General features: G+C 38.2%; 2 long non-coding RNA genes across 4 annotated transcripts in view; both read right to left on the bottom strand.

Annotated features, from left to right (window-relative positions):
* Nucleotides 1-3,525: 3,525 nt before the first annotated feature.
* LOC140003134 (uncharacterized) lies at nt 3,526-13,473 on the bottom strand. The gene is made up of 4 exons (XR_011811149.1): nt 12,129-13,473; nt 9,090-9,281; nt 6,289-6,471; nt 3,526-3,774 (listed from the first exon to the last, which is right to left on the bottom strand). It is a non-coding gene; the product is annotated as an uncharacterized lncRNA (long non-coding RNA).
* A 4,684-nt stretch (nt 13,474-18,157) lies between these two features.
* The window catches only part of LOC140003133 (uncharacterized), a 139,373-nt gene continuing 135,942 nt past the window's right edge, over nt 18,158-21,588 (bottom strand). For 2 of the 3 annotated variants that reach the window (XR_011811147.1, XR_011811145.1), the window contains 3 exons: nt 20,380-20,560; nt 19,940-20,253; nt 18,158-18,935 (listed from right to left, as the gene is read on the bottom strand). This is a non-coding gene — a long non-coding RNA (uncharacterized lncRNA). The remainder of the gene's footprint in view (nt 18,936-19,939; nt 20,254-20,379; nt 20,561-21,588) is intronic. The other variant, XR_011811146.1, reaches the window with a different exon arrangement.

Here is a 21,588-nt window from a genome sequence, read left to right as displayed (position 1 = left end):
AGTTTTTTTTCCCTTCTCTTGGATATCACACAAATTTGAACTTGGTCCTCATGGACATAAAACAGGCATAAAGCACAGAAGGGTTTGTAGGACTAGAGCCATGGATTGTTTCCTCAAGGACAGTGTGCCACTTCTTAGATCTTTGTCATAAGTTCAACTGTTGATTAAAATCAGCCTTCCCTATTCCCATAATCACTGTTTTCTTTTAGCTTTAGACATCACCTTCAAGTCTAAGTTACTAACTAAATTAAGTAGAAGAAAAAGGTGAGGTTTAACTATAGTATTTTCAAGTGTGAATAATTGATTGGGAAGATTTTTTTCCCATGTGTGGCTTTTATTTGTTAAATTTTATTCATTTTTGATTTTTGAGTATCTAAACTGCAGACAATATGCAGTATTACAAATTCATAAGGCAGCCAGATGATGACTGGTTAAAATATGCACAAAAAATTCCTCCTCATTCCCAACAAATTTTTCTCTCCAAAGATTTTCTTCTCCAAAGATTTTTCTCTTCCATTTGAGACAACAAATGTTTTATTCTTCTCTTTGGTCACAAGTAGAACTAATAAGAAAACAATGAAGTTTTTAGCTATGTCTGCTATGAAATTTCTTCCTTTTCTGTTTTTCATACCAATATAAACTTCTGACAATGCCAATTTGGATCGTAAGGTAATGAAAATTGGATTTATACTGAAAGTACAGAATGGCACTTCCTAAAAACCTGAGAATATGCAAGCATGCATGCCTGTCAGCTGACCATGCTCTTATTCATTCTCTGACATGAAAGATATGATCTGGCAATGTTGCTTCTCAAGAGATATCTAGAGAAAGACAAAGCAATGAAGAAATAATACAGTAGAAATGTGTGAGATGAGTGGGAGGAAGTAAATGGAAATCCTGATTTTTACATTTTCTAGTTCTCTGACTGTTTTTGCACCCAGCACTAGACAACTTGCCAGGAAAATGTGATTGCTAGTCCTAATGAGACAAATATTTGTGAGGAATGCTGATTATATAACCACTCAGAGTCTGGAAGAGCACATTTCTTTCAACTGTGTAGCAGAGATGGGCTGGTTAAGCAATAACAATTAATTTAATTTGCTTAAAAAAAAAACAAAAAACAAAAAACAAAAAACTTCATCCAATAGTGTATTTTACATTAGCAAAAGAAAGTTTGCAATAGCTTTTGTGGCATTATCCTACAATCATGGAACACTGAATAAATAGTAAACAACTGTACTCCAGTTCTTGCAAGCTGGAAAGCCAAAGCAGAAAAATGTGAAGCTGGCCACACTAAAAAATGTTAAAGGCAGTTCCAGGAAAAAAAAAAATAATCATCAGGATCATTACCTTATTAGTTGTGTTCTAGTACTGCTCAGAATTTCTACTCCTGAGACAGCATCCCCATTAAGAATACATTAGAAATATGCATAACTTCACATGATGCATAGAACAAGTAAATAGTTCTGATCACACTTAAATAAATGTCTTTGAAAAATTGAGTCAGAGAGGCCAGCTAATGGTAGGAAGCTATTTTTCCTCTCAATCTTGCTTTATTTCATTCTCTACTTACAGGATACTATAACTTATGACATATGGTCTGCTTAAATTAGGCAGGCACTCGAAACCTTGTTCCTTCATTTCAGCGTGTGAAGCCAAGTTGTCTATTAATAGGAAAAGCCCTGAAAGAATGTGCATGCAGCAGTCAGTCTCTGTATGGGGGAAGTGAAAGATATAATACAATAGGGAATAAAATGATTTTTTTTGTGTGTATTACAGCCAGAAACACTATAACCTAGTACTGTTCCAAACAAAGCAGAGAAGGGCTGTTAAATTTGCATGTCTAGGAGATGGTATGCTAGTGACTTGATCTCTGTGTTATCCAGCATACAGACTTGCCAGAGTCATCTCCAAGTTGTCATGGGCAACCTCTTCTCTGCTACCAGAGAGGAATAAACTAAGACCACCAGCAAAGTCATCATGTAATATGCTGTGGATATGAGCGTTGTCCTCAGGTATTGTATTTAAATGGAAGACTTTATGAAAAAAAAATAAAATGTTGACTGTCATTTTTTTTCTTTTAGCAAACTAGAAATTTTACAAGAATGTTGCACAAGAATCTTATAAGAAATATCCAACAAAATGTCCACTTCACTATGCCGCACGTGCTTCAACATAAGTTTCCAAAAATTGTTAAAAATAATTGTATGGAAGTGAGTTATAGAACTTACTATATGATGATTATTATGCATGAATTAATATATATGTAAATTATCACCAAGCTCAGTTGATTACTGCAATATCCATTCATCTGGTTTTGACAAATGCAATTTTGCTGGGATGATTTTATACTACATAGCACTGCAGAGATCATTTTCCTAGCCCATCACTTTGACTGTCAAATATAACACTCCTTTTCTATCTGATATAAGCAGCTTGTCTTCCCTTTCAAAGCCATTCATAGCTTCACCTCATCCTACCTATCATCTCTCATTCAGGATCAAGAAATCACTTCTTTCACTGATTAGCCCATGATGCCAGCCTCCTCCATCTACTTCTTAGACTTTCAGTCACTCAGTTTCAAGCTTTATCCTATGCCATTCCTTACATTTGGAAAGAGCTCCTTTAGACATCTGCAAAGCTACCTCATTATCTTACTTCTAATCCCATCTGTGAAGTTTCCCTGCCATTATGCCTTCAAAAGAAGTTTCAGAGTTTGGAGTGTATTTGTCTAGTTATAACGAGCAGCTCTCAGAAAAGATTTCTGGATCAAATTCAAATGGATCACTCCCAAAGATAAGAAGGTTAGTATCTCCTACTCGGATGCAGCACTGTTGGTTCTTTATGGTAACCAGACCCTCATTTTCAAAGGATGTTGCCTTGCTGTTTTGGGGGGCCAAAATATTTCTGCTTGAAAACAATGGAATGAATTTAAGGGTGATCTGTCTGGATTGTATGAGCAACTGTGATAGTCTCTGATGTTTCTGAAACAAGGGGCTGGTCCAAGGGGTGACTTAGCCTTTCCCTTCATATGGCAGGTGATCAACAGGAAAATACATTATTTGTATTCATGAAGTGAAATAGTGATCCTATAGCTGGACACATACATTAGAAATTATCTCATACTTGTCAGAAAAGATTGCCTGGGCATTTTCAGTTTTGTTGACCAGTTTGGGGGGATTTGGGGACGGGATATTGTCTCTGGTTTGCTCAGATTTCTGTTGTGGAATAAATGAGTAGTCATGGGAACCATTGTATTGCACTGGGTCATCATCGTAGCTGAGAATGTTTTTCTTTGAAGCAATTAAATTTGTAGCCTGTAGCCTTGAACATGTTTGTGTGTTGTGTCATTTTTGTATTTTCATCCCTAGTAGCAATGACTCAGGACTAAATCACCCTTTTGCAGGAATTACCTATAAAGGAAACTGGAAACTCCATGGAATCTCTCTGTCATCTTTACCTCCAGATGGTGCCTCCAAATCTCTTCTGAAAGAGCTTGTGCAGAGCAGAGTTGTGTAAGTATTTCTTCTTGTCTTGCTGTAAGTGGCTCTAATTTTCATGAAGATTTATTTCATGATGCTGGAGAGAAAGGTGCTTGTCTCCTCTCTGCCACAGTGATGTCCTGGTGCTCAGCCCCGGGGCCACCAGGGAACTGTCATGGGTCCTGAAAAGGCAGGAGGCCACAGTTTCCCCAAGCTCCTCACCTCTGTTTTTCTTGGGCCTCTTCTGTGTATTCAATAGCATCTTCGTCCCTGAGTCCATCAGCGTTTCTAACTGCAGAAGGGGCAAAATGCTGCTCAGTTAGTCTGCATGAGGATGTAACAGAAATATCAGACTTCTTTGTTTACTGCAGAGCACTTTGTTGGTATCACATGTTAGCATGGCTGGCTAAAATCTTCAAATAAGTCTTGGAATTTTCTAGTGATTAAAATGTCTTCTAGAGAATAAGTGACTAGATTCAATCTGGGAATCTTTAGTATAGGGAATCACCATTTAAAAACTCCTTTCATGGAGTTTTTATTGCCCTTACATAATTTATCAGTAGATCTGTAATCTTATAAAGCCAGGCTGGGATTTCTCCAAGGCACCAATAGGGTGTAGATAGCAAGTCAAGGTCTCTTTTGAAGTCTAAAAACAGTCTAAAAACACCCACAGATTTGTGTAAATTTCCCAAAATAAAAAGTAAAATCACTCCCATACTGAGCTTTTTTTTTTTTTTTTTTTTTTTGCCAAGTTTCAGCGTAAAACTATATTTTTGTAGGCAAGCTATAAATCTCTGAAAATAAGAGTTTATGTGGAAATGCTAATGCAGCCTTAGTTATAGCACTGAAAATGGCTGTAGCACTCAACAGTGATTTGATGCTGAAGGCTATTAGTCCCAAAGAAAACTTTCTTGGAAGAAGTTGAACTTTGGAGGTCAATGAGATCTCAGAGGAAGCTGGACTGAAAACTGAGAAAAGCTGCTTTTGTCCATGTAAATCAATTGTTATTGTTTTCCTGTCTGAGAAAATTTTAATGCAAAGACTAAGGATTTACAAGCAGGAAAAGGGAGAGCCTCAAAAGGTCTTGTAAGAAGTGGTGATTCATAACATCATTATTTTTTTAGATAGTGCTATTTTAAAACCTTGTTCTGAAGCCATGCTGACGGGTTAACTGAAGGAAAAGCTACACAGTTCACTTGTGTGTCCTGGTTTTAAGCTTATGGTCAATTTCAGCTTGTGGAACAGTATGGTGGGACAGTACTTTCACAGTTCCACGGTATTTTTATCACAACATAGTATTTTGTAAGAACTGACCGTCACATTTCAGCAGAATTTACAATGATTAACAGAGATTAAGCAAGACATTTTAATAGCACAGTCTAGACAATCTGAAGAAATACATGTATTTTGAAGGGTATTTTGAGACAAAAAGTGTAAGGCAGATACAGTTTAAATAAGAGCAGGAAGAGCATTTGGCCTCAAAATGATGCTGCACTAGACAGAAGTACAATTCTACCAGCGCAGCACAAGAAGCCCCCTTAGTTTCTAACCAGGGATGTCCAGGACTATAATGTTGTTAAGCCTCTGTGACTTAATTCCTTAGAAAGCCATCACACGAGGGGTTTGCAAATGGTCAGGACTCTGTCATAGTACCTGACATGCTTCCTGTCATTAGAACTGAAGAATGCTAGAAAACATAGCAATAAATGCTCCCCTCTGCTGCAGCCAGTTAAATCAGATCAGCTCTCAGCTGAAAAGAGCCTGAAACCAAAATGTAGAGAAGACTAAATATTTTGTGTATTGTCTACAGGTTTTTGGTTAGGCTTCTGATCTCTTATCAGTCTAAAAACAGGACCCTACTTGTGTCCCTTCTTAGTTTAAAAATAAAAGTTTTGGATGTAATCACAACCACTTACCTTATCTGTCAATTAAAATAATAATGATGAAGATATTTTGAAATTTGCCTGCTTTTACTGAGTTCATGAAAGTAAATTATTTGGTAGCAGCTGAGACTACGGGGAAGGGGTGGGGGGCTTATAATTACTAATTAATTACAACCAGCAATTAGTATATATTGTTTAGTGCGTTTCTTCATTTTGTATTCATTATGTATTGTTTTCCTGGTTATTCCAGAAAGCTTGACAATTTCTTTAAAAATAGAAAAAGAAGGAAAAAAAAAAGTCTCATACTTAAATGTAAGCATGAGTAAACAATAATTTATATAGGAATGCATATTAACACTTTCCAGCCAGCCTAGCAGGAGGTTCTACGCAGCACTGCCAATGTCACAAGTTCACAAGCTTGCACTATGTGCAATGGTCAGTCATCAAAATCATCCAAACAGTGCAAACCTTCCACATGAGGGTAGAGTAGCTTTGGCATTGCAAAGAGGTGCTTTACCTTGAACTACTCCAAGCTTCTGTGAATAAATCTTCCATCAATAAAATGGAGAAAATAAGATAATAAGATCTGCCTCTTTTAAAAGGGCTTATGTCATGGTGTCCTGTTGCTGCACACAGTAATTTAGGAAATATTACATTACCTACAGAGCTGTATTGCTGATCACACAGACTTGTTTCCTTAGGTTTCTGAAAGCAGGAATCTTGATTAACCAGGCTGCAGTGATGTAGAGAGCATAAGTACCAGACACACTGGTGACCACAAAACGTGGGTATTTATTTTTGATCTATGTTTGACACACAAGCTTGGAACTATATTTTTTAATAATTTTCTTAGAAGAAAAAGGTAAGAAGACAGAAAATCAGAATCACGTGTAGTGAATTTAAGTAACTGATGATATGCATACCATTTAGAACAAAAACATTCATTTTTTTTTTGCCATTCCTTTGTTTTTCAGTACATTAAATCACCACAGAGTGCATAACATTCAGCCTCGTGATGGCAATGCTCAGGCAACGGAGGGACAAACAGAACACAAAACCATGACGGACTTGCAAACAAGGCTGAAGATGCCCAGAGATGTATGTACCTAAGAGCCAAAGAGAGGAAAATGGCATAAGCAAATGAAAAAAAGTTTAAGCTGTTCCTCTTAAATTGTTTGACTTGTACTGAGTGACTTGATATGGAATTTTACAAAACATTATTTAAAAAGAATATAAGAAAAATCATTGATGCTTAGGAAGGTGGTTCAAAATAGTCATGAGACTAAGACTGTATATAGAAGAAGCAGGAAGCACTTAACCCTGAAAAGGCATATTACTTACCTGAATTCAAGTTCAAATATTTGTGTCATAAAGATCTTATGATTTCTGAGAGGCTACATTTAATCTTTTACTCACCAGGAATGTTTTTGGTCAGCTGATGTTGCTTTTATTTAAATAGGCAATAATTTATGGAAATATTTATATATATACATATATATATTTAACCCTGGTTTTTATTTACAGCACCAATTTAAGATATTGTCAGAAGCCTTCTCTACTAATAATGCCTAACACTGTTTTCCGATGATAATTTTTAATTCAAAAGATGTGCATTTTTGGCATTTTCTGTTTGCAGTCGAAGTCTCTATGGCTAGTGTTTATTGTGACCTTTGTGCTAGAGAAGAGATGCCAGAAATCATTAAAAATTGATATTGCAACATAAGAGAATACAACAGTTTAATATGAACCCATTTGAATATCTTTATTGTGATTTTTTCCCCTCAGAGTAAAGCAATAGCATAATACCCAGCTGCATGATAATATTGGCAAGCAAGGCCATGAATTTCAACTGCAAACCCTAAACACTGAATGTGCTGTGCTTTTTAAAGAAATCCCCTTTTGTACCAGATATGTAATACCCTTTTGTGCTAGAGTGGTTTGCATAATAATAGTTTTCTTTAGTTATTCGTTGTCATGTGGTGGAGCTGCAAAGTGAGCTAGGCAGTAACAGCATAAAAGACAATTTTCCATTTTTCTCTAATTTTTCAGAGATTTTCTTGTCTTTTAAAATGTAAATACTTTTAACTATCTTCAGAAAAGATATCCAGTTATTAACATTTCAGACCTAATTGTTACTTTTCTTAATACCCACCTCCGTGTTTGAGCTTTTCCCTTACAGAAGAAGCTGCAAAATTATTTTCTTTGCACTTCTGAGGAACCTCAAGCATCTTAATTTAATTGGGCATAGGATCATCTGGTGTAAATTGATGTAACTCAATTCACAGACATTGATACCATGACCTTAAAAGTAGACTTCAAGACTTGAACAGTAGAACTACTTGAAATCCAAGCAAAAATCATATTATTAACTGTATAGCCTATATAGGTGTTGTACGTATGTTACACTGGGCCACTGAGGCAAAGGGTGTTAGCAGATTGAAGTCATCTTAAAAATTAGACATCTAGGACATAGCTAAGAACAAGCATAAACTAAAATTTTAAGAATTTTCTGATGAGCTTTCCTATGTAATTTTTTTTAAGATTCCTCTTGGGCTTTTTGATGTGTTCTGGTCTGGGTAGTAAGGAAGGAATATTTCCCAAAGGAGGTATAATTACATTGAAATGGAGCTCAGTCTTATTTGCAGTAAAGCTACAGATGACGACTAAAACCAGGGGAAGTTCCTCAGCTAATGTCCAATAAACTGGGCATTATTCTAGCTGACACCATCAAAAGATTTTCCTTTGAAATCAGTGGAATTATGCCAAGTTACTCTAGCTGTGACTTTGGCCATAAATTACAAGTGGCTTTCAACCCCTGGCTTGCAACCACTGCAAGGGACCATTTCCAAGCAATCCCTGAAAAGTAACTAAGGAAAGTAAGACTATTTATTACCCATTAGCTTAAATTCAGAGTGCAGAGAGGGTTCATAATTTCACTGGAAAACATTTAGAGGCTTGCAAATTGAAAAAGGTCAAAAACAACTGGGCTAGATTATTTCAGAAATGCTGACAAGGTAGATTAACATGCAACTACACATTATCAGATTTTAGCACTGCAAAGAATGCCCAGGAAAAGAGAATGCTCCAGAGCCCCAAACCCATGGATTCCACAGCTCTGTTTGTTAGACACCATTATATATAACCACCCTACAAAACTGAGAGGAACAAATCCACATGTCCCTTGCCAATACAGCAACTGTATGTTACTGTTTACTAAAATATCTAAAATCTGTTTTTGCTAAATAGGGCAACAAGAAATTTCACAGCGCCAAACAATGAACCTACTGTCAGTTAATACCAGGGAGAGAAATACTATCACTGAAACTATGAAGAAAGTCCTGGAATCTAGGTAAGAGTGTATTATAATTATTATATAGTCTGTAAATCTTTTAATCTGGAATCTCACAACTGAGCCACAGGATTCTGTCATCTTAGAAATACGAGTTGCCACATATCAGTTGGATACCAGATACTATTAATGCACTGAAGGTTAAGCAACATGTTATGCTCATTTAGTGGTAGTGAGACATACTAGCTTAGATCATTCTCCATGACTAGACAACCTGAAAAAAAAAAAAAAGTCCTTCAGAAGGAAAATATTCAGTGGAGTTTTCTGAAATTTTCTTACTAGGAAGGTATAGCCTGTGCGTCATTTACTGTCTCATTATAGAGTACTTGGAGCTTTATTGGGATAAGAGTTTGTGCCACACAGTCACACATGTACCTGTCCCTGGGATCCGGCTCTTTCCTCCAGTTTCTCTGTTCCTCTCCCCAGGCTTCTAGGATTCTGTGTAGTTTTTTTCTGCTCCATAACAGATGTAGCAAGAATCTTATGTGCTCATCACTTTCTTTTATAATTTCTTAGAAGTGTTGAAGTTTTTGTTCACAGTAAACTGTGAATGAGAATTAAATGTTTCTGTTAAAAAAAAGAAAAAAAAAACTTTTCAAATATGTCATCTTATGTGAATATTCCAAAGGGATGCAGATGGTCAGAAAATGAAGGAAGCAGTCGTGGGTTTTGTTTGATTTTCTGAAACAACTGTTGCTTAACTCATAAAGTAGTGAACTGTCTACCAAAGGCAATACACTCACCTTTTTATATTAATAAACATCCTTCAGATGGCTTGGCAAACACATCTAGGTATTGCATGGTATATGCACTTTTACTGATACTAAATGAAAGGGTACAAATTTGACTGATGCGATTCTTTTTATTATTTGTAAATCAGTTTCAAAATTAAATCATAGTATTGTACATTTACACTTGGTACAAACAGGCACCTTGGAAGAACCATATGAGTCTAACTGTAGGAGTGGCAGCTTAAACTTGCATTTATTTCAGTTAAATTTAAGGTGCAGAAGCACCTTTCTATCCTGTGTCATCATTCGCAAGTGATGATGTTAGTCTTTGTCTTGTCTCATGCAACATCCCAGCTTTGCCAGGTTGAAAGTCTTCAGAAAAAGGGCAGGGCTGCTTCTGTAACACAGTCATCTCCTAGAACAAGCCCAGCTGTGAGCACCATTGCAGTTTAGACATCTCAGTTACTTGTAATGACTGGGACGTATTGCATGCAAATTCACTGTACAGTAAAGGAGCGATCCCCAAGCCCTTAATTACCTTACAAAGTTTGCCTAACTCTAAAATGTAGAAAATGTTTGTGCATGAGTATTTAAGCTAGGAGACCTCCTCTGTGCATGACTGCACATTCTTTAGTGTTAAAAACACCAAGACTGCGCTGAAATACGTACTCCAGTGCTCTCTGGGAAAATTTGGATATGGATCCAAATATTGTTGCTGTTTTTTTAGCCCATGTCCTGATGACTGCCTGCCCACTCTTTGAGATGTTTGCGGCTGATTGCACCGGGAGAGAGGATATCACATTAGATGGGGTACTGAGCTGTTCCTACATGGTAATTCCTACGACACTTCCACTTTAACAGCTGTCATGTGAATTTCATATGACAGCTTTCTATTGTAATAAAACATTTTAATACTTCCTAGGTGAAAAAAATACTCATTAGTTTGGTAGATAACCACAGACGCATTAGCCATTACATTCTCTGTATAAATGTGTAAGAAGCCAGTAAGCAGTACTTCAGGAAACTTGTGAAAGTTCCCTGCACCCCTGGAGTGAGCCCAAGACAGCAAAAAGAAGCTCAGGGTGTAGATGGAAAAACTACTCTTCCCTGGTTGTAGCTACAGCGGATAGGGTTGCATGGAAAGGACAGGCGAGGACAATTTATTTCTATTCTCTATGACAACTTAATGAGTACAGAACTCAGTTTCAAGTAAACTGAGCTTTTTTCTTGCTCTGTGGCCTCTATACATGAAAACTCAGAATTCACCCCAAACAGTCTTCTGGTGATCCAGTCACTGAGAAAGCTTTCCAAACAGCCAAGGCCTGAGTCTTAATGAATTTTTAAAAGCTTATAAAACGTTCTTTAGTTATATACGCTTTAAAACAAAAGGTTTATTCTTACATGTTGGCATGTCTTTATTGGCACCATTTATTTACTTTTTATAGGAGTGAGAGCATGACTACTTCTATGCCAGCATATTTGATTGTGTATGACTTGCTTTACATTTACAGGGATCTATTGTTGCTTATGAGGAAAAATAAAATTTCTGTAGAGTGTTTAGTTAACTCCCTGTTGAAGTTAAGCAAGACATATCTTTGGAAAACTCTTAAGGGATTATTTCTAATAGTGCCAATGGGACCCTTGCTTTGCTTATAAAAATATAAGTGAATTTATAATGGACAAAGATACAATTATCCCAGAATAGCCTCAGGAAAACTCATCAGATTTCTTTCAGATGAGGTGCACAGATATGGATTGCAACATACGTTACTGTTCTCTCTCTGGGCAGAGCAGATTATGGCCTGGCTTTTATTTTCAGTGTGAGACACGTTCTGTTACCATTTTCAATGGTCAGAAATAATTCCCTTTAAATCAAGCTACTGCATTTCCTAAGTAGAATTAGTCCTTATTTATATAAGTACAAGACAAAGAATAATCTTATGTGGGGATTTTAATATTGCTAGTGATGAAAAACTGAATGCTCAAAGTCTCTCAGTATGCTCAGATCTTTGGAGTCTCTCAAAGTCTGTCCCGGTTTAATCCAAGAAATTGCAAACAGTCTCAGTGTAACAAAAGAAACTATATTCATCAGCCTTTTTCTCTTTTCTAGATCAGGAGTTCTTTCCGCCGCATTTCCACAAAAGCTTTTATTCAAAGCCCTTATAGAGCTGAAGAAACCTTGTTAAAACTTAATTACAAACCCATGTTGTATTAAAAAAGAGCATCTGGAAAGGGCATTTCTCACAGGCTTGTGTTTAATTATTAACAGTTATTTCTGTTGACTCCCCCACTAACTTATTAAATACATTTTCTTCCTCATGAGGAAGGACTCTCAGATACACAGAACTGACGGTTTTTAAAAGATTCTCAGTTCCCCCAGCATCTGAGCATATTTAAACCTGCGGGCCTGGCTGTCCTTCTGGTTGTACACCTGGTCTCAAGCATGAATTACTGTAACAACATCTTCGCTGACAGCGAAGTGCTTCTTCAATAGACGTGAGCTTATTGTCTAGGTACTGTTGCTAGGAAAAACAGCTGATTAGAGGGCTGGTGCAGCAGCCAGTTGATGTAATACATGCTTGCTAAAACTCTTATCAGAACTTTGCACACTTTCAAGAATGCTCACGAGTAGGCTGGATTTATCAATATAAAAAGAGGCCCATTCTTCCTTCATTTCACCTACCTGTTGGAGGCAGCCTGTCTAAGTTGTAAAGCTTGAAAGCCATCCTCTGTCCCCTCCTGCTATTCATGCCCATCACACACCGACACACAGATGCAGCAAAGGAAACGTCAGGTCGTAGACAGGTTTTTTTCCCCTCTGTGTCTGTTCTGGGGATGTGAGCCAGAAAGAGGGCTTTGAGCTGCTTTGTTTTGCATGCACAGACGTGCGCTCTTTGGAAGACCTTTCAGGTGTTATCTTCAATGAACCACGTTATCTAGATTCCGAGGATGAGAACACAGGAAAATAGGCCAGATCAGAAGTGAAGTGGGGATAAGTCTTGTGCATAATGTTCAACTGCAATTGTCTCTTCCAAATGGTATAACTGATCCAAGGTTTCAGCAGGGGATCACACACAAGGCATATTTATTCCTATTATTATTATTCATTAGCCATCAGACAGTTTGGCTTAATGCTATTTAAGGATGTGAAATCAAAAACAACCTTTTACTTTTGATTAAAAAAAAAAACTCCTGTATTAATTCTTATTATGTAAATCTTATGTAGTTTGCTTAAAGCAAACAACTCCCATCCGTCAAAAGGGAGTATTTCTGTAACTCATGCAAAATGACATTCTTTCTTCTGTACTGCCAACAAAGATGACCAAAAAAAAAACACCCCACCTTTCATCTTGGATAAAATCTAAGAAAAGTGTGTGTCGGATACACTGAAGGCTTGTTGATCTGTGATTTAGCATCACTGGTCCTTTTTTGCAGCTGCTTTGTAGAATGCAGATTAGCTCTCAGATACGTCTTAAAAGGCAGTTGATGGATGACATTAGATTGCTAAAGCAGCCCCTACCCCCTTAGATTGAATGGTTACTGAAGCAAAGAGTTGGCAGGCCCCATAGTTAAGAACTATATACCTTGGCAATTTTTGACCTTTGAAATAGCTTCTTGAGACCTTGATCACCTGGGTGCAATTCAGAACACCCCAGTATGTACACCAACCTGAGAAGAAAGGGTCTTTGAGTGTGCATAAAAAACTGAGGTGTCATAGAAAAAATTATGAATTAGAGTTTCACAGAAAAGTAGCACTACAACTCAACTATATCAGGGACTGTTTTGTAAATTTGAAGGCTCCTTTGGGACCTTAACATGTAGAATACAGTAGGAAGCAGAGCAAAGGAAATCAAACCAGATAGATAGTGTAGGTACATACAGTATAAGTGGGGAGGTCAGGAGCAGAGGGGAATATTGTATATTACTGATTTGCAAAGAAACCAGTTTGCAAATGAGTTTAAATACAAGTTGAACTTCTACCACAGGACATACATTTCTTGCAAATTGAGTCTGTCCTTTCTTTTTGCTTATAGCCCTTGACCATTGAGGTGCTGTAGTTTAATTGTGTGAAACTGAGTTTCAAGATTCAAGATACTGCTCAGATTGTTCTGCAATAAATTCTTCAGATTCAGCAGCTTCAGCACAAGGGAGCCCATGGACGTTGAACTAACCAGATCTCTGCAGCTATCACATGAAAAAGGGTTTCTTTCTTCTGGATCCTTCAGACTTTTCCCAGCCTTGTTTACAGGTAATTTTTGGATGCCTGCCTGTTCTCTGTAGATGCCTCTAATTGCTTTCCCTTTTATACTTCTTTTCTTGCTAACTTCTTCATGGCTTGCAGAAGGTGTTAGTTTTACATGTGTCTTCTCTGCCCTTGCACTCCTCACTCACAAAAGTGCCTCACCACAGTATGCCCTTTTATGCCTTAGTCATTCTTGCTTAGTGCTATACAAAAGACATAGCCAACCCTGGAAAATCTCTTTCTGTGGCATGCTGATGTATTGTGATTAATGCATTATCAACAATGACAAGTCCGCCTTGGGAAACTCCAGCAACCCGTAGTCTTTTTTTTTTTTTTTTTTTTTCTTTTTCTTTTAAGAAATAACTCTCTTAAAAACAAGTGGCATATCCCATGCAGATGAACTTCTTTTCTTTGATTCCTGAAGGTAGAATCAGCATGTTGATGTTGCACATAAAGATAAGCCAACAAGAGACCTTGTTCAGATGAAATAAACCTGAAAGTAGTAGTAACAGTGATTAATATTATTTGTGTTGTCTTTTCATATAACATTGCAGAGAACTCAATAACACATGTGGCACTTAATAGAAAGGGTGTTCAATATTATCCTAGCACTGAAGGGGAAAGCCTACCCTCCTTCCAATCAAGAAGACTGTGCTGTAAGACTCCACAACCACTGCATTTGCATGAGAAAGCAAGAAAGCTGATGGCTCTGGACTTCTGTTCTTGCTAATTAGTTTGGGGAAGTAGGAAGAAACATTTCAAAAAAATATCGCATTTCTTAGACAGAGAACAAGTCATCTTGCTGTTAAGTTCTGTTCTAGGGGTGCAAAACATCTCCAGTCTGGGAGACAGGACTGATGTCCTAAGCAGATTTTTGAATTATTTTTCTTTATTTTACAACGAGCCAAGAGTGAGTGTTTTTCTGGACAAACAAATGGCAATTCTGTAACTTCTGACATTAGGTCTGCTAGCACAAATCCCATACATATTTTTCTAAATTATAATTCAAAATGATCATATCCCATAACTCATAATTTAAAGAGTGACTCAGGATTCAAAAATAAACCTTTCAGATAATCTCACTTAATTTAGGAGTTTAGTTTAGGAGTAATGAAAAGGAATTTTCAATCTGTTTGAAATCTCCTTTCAAGCTGAGCTCTAGTTACAACCTAACCTTCTGACTAGATGTCTCTAGTTATAGTGCCAAGAGATAGAAATTCAAGTGCACAGTGCTCTTCTGTCCTCACAGCAAACCTGAAATTTCTCAACTTTGGACCTCAGCCTGAAATGTTCTCCATGCCTTCTCTTCTCCTGACCTCAGCTGTCACAGTGGCACCCTGCGGAAAAGCATTTTGTTTTCCACTGGCCTCCATTTTAGTCTTTCAGGAAGATTAACAATATAATTTATATTATACAAATAATGCAACTATGTATTGTTGCATGTGTTCTCCCTGTACGTGTACATATCACCGTCTAGAAAATGGGTACAGACCCTGGAGTTAAGGGAAAGAAGAGATTAATGAATCACATCTTTTCAAAAAAGTGACAGTACAGAATGCTGTTCAAATCACTCATAAGGCAACTTGCACTTTCTGAGAGATTTACGTAGCCCAGCTATGTTTTATATGGTAGAAACCTCTTTCCCACGCTTCGGACAAATCATATGCCTATCATATTCATAATCACATTCATATATATTATATATATGTGTGTGTGTGTATATATATACACACACACACATATATATATCAAATATATTCATAATCATATTCCTGGGCAGCCTGCTCTAAGGAACCTGCTTTGGCAGGGGGGTTGGACCCGATTATCTTTTGAGGTCCCTTCCAACCCCTTCAATTCTGTGATTCTGTGATATGCCTAGAAAATTATACAGTAAAAATAAATCTGCAGGTGACCATTTCATCCATTTAATATTTTGTACTTAACGTCTGTCGTTTTTTCACCTGCTACCAGAATGAAGGAAGGCAAACTAATGCATTGAAGTGGGGAGAGGGAGCTGTGTTTGATAGGACAGGAAAGAACTTCTATATGCCAACATTCATATATTTTCTCTTTACTCGGATTTTTGTTGTTGTTTTGTTTGTTTGTTTCTTTGCTTTTTTGAGCTCAGAAGTCAGTATGAACAGTAACGGGCACTCACAGCTGTGCTTTAGAGGAACCTTTGGGGAAGGTGTCTCAGAGTGCTTTGTCATTTGCTGACAAACTGGTGCCGGGACCAGAACTTAATGAAGTCTTCGGAGAAAATTTTGTGGCAGATCAGGCAATCTCAAAGGTATGGACCTGCAGTAAAACTGCTGTAACAGATGATTTATTTACCTTTTTTCACCTCTTGAAAGGCTGACAGTTGAGCTTTGTGGCAAGCTTTAATATCACCTTCTTAGTTGCACCCTCGTTATTATTTTTCAGGTTTTCTGGCATTCAAAAAAAAAAAAAAAAGGCCAGGGCAGTAGCTTAGAGTTATTTGCAGTTTATCTCCCAGTGATATCTTCAGTCTTTAAAGCCTATTGAGCACCTCTGCTATGCTGCCAATGCAAATCACCTTGGACCATCAGACAGGAGAGGGCCAAGTCGCTGTGCTGCTGATTCTCTGATGCCTTCCACACTCTGGAGCTGGATTCACATCAGCAAGTAGGTGCCATTCTTTTTCCAGGAGGACAGTGACAAAATTTGCTTCCTTACATATTAAAGAATCCCAGGAGACACTGTGCTTTCCTGAAGGAGATTGTTTCAGTGCTGAGCTGATGTTTCTGTTACCAGAGGACTTCCAGTTCTTAGGTAGGACCCTTTATGGGACAGGCTTGTTTACACAAAACTGTTTTGTTTCCCTACTAATGTAGGAAAAGTAGCCGAATGGACAAAACCTTACTGTGTTATTGAAGATCAGGACAATAGTAGTAGAAACACATCAGTATAAATAAGTGGCTTTTCTGAGCACTAGCAGTTTGGGGGGAGAATGTAAACAGTGCATTGATTCTAGAAAAATAACATAAACTTGCAAAATGTGCCAATTTTTTTTTTCCACTGAAAAGATGTGGTTAGTAAGGTTTTTCTCAGTTGTACAAACCAGGCTTTTTTCTCTATGGGAAAACAGATAAGGTATTAAAAAAAGATGGTAAAGTTTTGCTCATGTTAGATAAATGCCCACCTCTTAAAAACACTCTTAGACTGCCACGGCCCATCACAGCCTACAGGCCAAGAACTGAATGCTCGTGTAGGTTCAAATACTTTTTCCCTCCTATAGCAATGTCCATTAGGATACAGAGTATGATAAAGTGGTGTAGCATTGATGAAGCTAGCTGCCAAGGCAGAATTTCAAAGCAAAGCCAATGCAGAATTTGGGTGGGAGCAGAACAATTCCAGTGCATCTCTGTGACTTCGGAAAGCAGAGCTCACACCACTGCAGTGCCTCACTGGTGGCTGTTGCTGAGCCGGCAGCTGGAGAGCCCCAGAAATCAATCTGGCTGTCTGAAGGACAGACCTCAGCCACCCAGTGTCAGTGGGAGGATGTGAAGGGACTTGGGTCCTGCCTGGAGTGTGGGCTCAGTCATATAAATACAGGATCTCATCTTTGGGAATTGTTGCTCTGAACTGCATCACTTTCACCAGCCCTACGAGGCAATGCAGCTAGTCCTGGACTCCAGTCCTACACGTAAACGTCACTTTGGTACTGAAAAAGTGTTATTTGGTCAGCTGTGGAGGGAGGATGGCTTAAATTCCCTCTTGTCTCTCTTGTTTAAACTAACTTACATGTCTGCTCAGTGGGCGTTTGGAAATTACCTTTACTGTATGTATTTTCTGTTTCAAAATTTCACGTTGCAATGAGCAGTCCAGAAATCCAGATGTGCCCTGTTACAATGAGAACATTTTAAAGTGGCAGGTGTTCTAGCACTCTCTCAGACCAGTACGTTTTTGTATCTTTTGTATTGTTTTAGTGTCTAATACCAAGGAATTTGATTTTCTCAGGAACATTTGTTAATTTTTATGAAACGTGTATTCAGATACAAATAGCTAGAAATACCCAGCATCAATTCCTTTCTTCTGATTCCTGTTCTGTTTTCATATATTGAGCTCATGCAATTTGTTTTTTACATTAAACAGATTCCTGATCTGAAAGCTTACTTAGCTTTCAAATTTAGATTTAAAAAAAAAAAAAAAAATGGAACGGATGAAATTAAATGTTTCTTTTGGATCGTACACTGACAAAGAAAAGGAAATCCCTTGCTGTGGGATATTGCAGTCATGGGTCATGAACGTTTAAGCAGGAGTTACTGCCATCCAGAGGAGAAAAGCCATAAACTGTCATATTTCATTATTGTTTTAAGCATAGGAACGTAAAACACATTGGTTGATTCAGTTTATTTCATATTAAGGAATCCAAGAGTAGAGAAATAATATAAATGCACCCAGGGGTTTCTGCATGTGCTGTTTGTTTGTTGTTTGCTTTTACGTAGGTATTTATGAAACAAACTTCAGAGGAGCACTGGAGATGACACAGTATGAAACACATCCACAGAGGAAGAATCACCAGGTAATAAAAGCAATTTACTTTCCTCTCTGCGGGTGGAGATATTGCAGGAAGAGGTTTTAGAAATACCTGTGCTAGGTTCCAAGCTTTGGGCATGACACAGAAAATACATGTAGAAGGAGCTGGATAATGCGTGCCCCTCATAGCCTGTGTGACAGCTGCTTACGCCTTCTGCCCAGTGCGGCCCTGAAGTTGAGCAAGAGAAAAGTTCTCAGCTGGAGGGGGAAAAAAATTGAGAGGAAAGGCACAAAAAAGATTTAAACTGCTGAAATGCCGAGCCTTTTTCTTTGACAGTCTTTTTGGACAGTCCATCTTCAGCCACAACTGTGTGAAAAATGCAAGAACGGCGATATTTGACTAAATATGATAGTCCTTTGACTAAAAATAATGACAAATACTGACCCCCAGCTGGCGGCAGCAGGCGTGGTGTTGCAGCGCCCTCTGCTGGGCTCGGGGCGGGCCGAGCGCGCCCGCTGCTGCCCCGGGGGCTCCGCTCCGCCGGCGGCTGCCGCAGCCCGGCCTCGGCTCCGGTCCTGGGGCCGGGAGCAGCCGGTGACACTGCTGACACCGCCCCGCACCTACCACCTGGCCGGGAAGCCCACACTGAAGAATCAGGAGTGCCAAAAACAACCGAGCAAACGTCCTGGCTTCCTGTCTGCAATCTTTCCTTCCAATTATTTATGTTGCGATTGTTTCCAGAGACACTGAAAAACAAACAAACAAACAACAACTGAAATTGTGCTTGTTTATAAACACGCACAATGACATGATCTTTAAATGTATGTTTTAATTGCTGGGAAAAGTTATTTTCCCTTCTCCTGTATCACTCTGAGACTTAAGGGGAAGCATGAATTTCTCCGTTACTGTATAGTTCTTGAAAATAACACACATCACAATCCACCACAAAGTCCAGCACAGCACCCCAGTGATTTCAGTCAGGTACTCGACACACAGAAATTTAGCGCAGTTGGTAGTTGGACAGGATGCATCCCATGTTTTTTTGCCATTCTACCAGATGCCGTGAGTATAACATTGCATCACCCCCACCTCCATCACGGGATGATCTATTTCAATAGTATGTGAGGAACAACTGCGCCTACAGGTAATGGATAACCCTAAAAGAGCATCATCCAAGAAAAGCAGAGCAGAAATCACTGGCTACTGTTTCCAATTAGGAAAAAAAAAAAGAAAAATCAGGAAGAGCTGCATTTTACAGAGCCAAAATGACATCCTATTTCATATAGTCTAATTTTTAAATGTTGTAATTCAAACAAAAACAAACTTCAGTCAGAAATCTGCATTAAAATTTGGAAGAGGCACTACTGAGATATAAGGAGGTGAATGGGCCAGGACTCAAAACATTGGATATAGTTTTCCACCACATTTGTCCAACCAAATCCATGTAAACTTTGAGCAAGTTTGGCAAGAGCCACAGTGGTTTTGTTTTTACAGCCATACGAAGGGAAAAAATCCCTTGTGTATTGGGTATTCCTTGAAACGGGTAAAGTCATTGTGGTAAAATGTGTTTATGTATTCTAAGACAATCATAAATCAAGACAAGTCTTTGAAGACAATTTGAGGTAATAATTTCATGCCTGTTTCTTAAGTTGCCTAGTCTACATAGCTGCCTAAATGGGTAAGTGCCAGTGTAAACAGTCACTACTAGGTGCTGCCAAATGAAATCATCACCCTTTTTAGTGCCCCTTACCAAAGCATGCTCCTCACTGGCAGCCTTCAGTACGTATGCAAACCAATGAATCATCTTGTTAGCTCAGAGGATGACAGTGAAATTAAATTCCTTCTCTTCTAAATGCAACAGTTTAGTCATTTGAGACAGGAAATCGCTTTCTGTTGGGAAGCAGTATTGGGTGAATCTCAACCAGTTTCCAGAACTGAGAAGGGCTCAGGTTGCAGGAGAAACGATGTGATTATGATGGGCAGGAAGCAGAACAGGACAAGTTCAAGCAAAGACTCTGTAGAATGCAATAGCGAATATTACTCTTGATTACTCTTCTTTAATAGCTAGATCAAAAAAAAAAAAAAAAAAAAAAAAAGTATACCAAGATTAATTCCTAAATACATTAGCTCCTAGAGAAGCTTTTAGTGAATCCTATTCAAATGTTGGGATTTTTCTATAAAAATACTTGCCTGTGCCCGGCATCCCCCCAGGGCAGTTCTGCAGAAGCATCTTCACAAGTGATGATGTAAAGGAGGAGATGCAGTGAAGTAGACGGGGAAGCATGGAAACACACCTTGCTCTTTTTCTCTCCCACATCTATTATTTCGCATGTGCTATAGCCCAGCTGTGGTACCTCACTATCAATGGAAGCTGGCAGAAGGATCAATGAAAGGTTGTCATGAGAAAAGGAGGGTGCAGGCTGCTCAAAAGCACATTAAGAAGTATCTCCTGTTGAGGAACTTCACCAAAACTGATTGTGATTCCTTTGTGTCAAGACAGAGGACAAATTTTGAGTGTTGTTATATCTATTTTTATGATACCAAGATCTCTCTAAGAATTTATGAGACTCTCTCTTTGGATTTACTTATCCCTTCAGGAAGTGTAGATTGTAGATTAGTCATTTTAAGCCAGCTGACCTCAGTCACCTTCATTGACAGGCAAACTCAAGCTTAAAGTGAAAGGATTCCCGGGATCACAGGTTTCTACTAAAGTAAGTGCACGTGCTATCAGAGTACTCAATATGAGAAACATTTATATTTAGTTCCAGAATTATTAATTCTCCAAAGTGGTCCAGATTTAAATGGAATTAAATTCAATAGTGAATCCCACCTTACATAATGATACACGGGACTAGAAGCAATAACCTGCTGAAAGACTACGGAGCTCAGCATATCTGGGGCATTTGGCTGACTTGGAGCAGACTTCAAAGATTGCCTGAAAAGTTGCTGCCTTTTGCAGAGCTCACTGTAATCTATCTGTAAATTTTCACAATTTTCAGGACTGTTTTATGTGCAAAAATTTCAATTTAAAGATGAAATGATATCCTCAAATATTCCAGATGGGTTAATTACATTCAGCACAATTGAGCCTGAAAAAGTCCCTTGTAGAGCTCTCAGGCTCTGATCTATCCAACTGCAGCTTCCTTGCATCTCTGACAGACAAGGAGGTGTCCCAATATTTTCAGTGTCTTTTCAGTGTCTTTGCAAGGCTACTTGAAAAGGAGGAGAAAAGAAAAAAAAAAAAAAAAAAAGGCAGTGGGGGGGAGGAGTTCTATCTATTGGAGATACCAAAGAAGGCAATAAACAATGCTGTGCTTTTCTGGAATGAGTTTTCTTAACAGTTTATGAGAAACATTATCAAAGCTCCCTGACGTGATTTCAGAATTTGTAGTTATTTTG

The sequence above is a fragment of the Anas platyrhynchos genome, chromosome 8 (genome assembly GCF_047663525.1).
Source record: "Anas platyrhynchos isolate ZD024472 breed Pekin duck chromosome 8, IASCAAS_PekinDuck_T2T, whole genome shotgun sequence".
In the NCBI taxonomy this organism is placed as follows: Eukaryota; Metazoa; Chordata; class Aves; order Anseriformes; family Anatidae; genus Anas; species Anas platyrhynchos.
The sequence above is the reverse complement of the archived record's forward strand: the minus strand, read 5'-3'. Positions and strand labels throughout refer to the sequence as shown.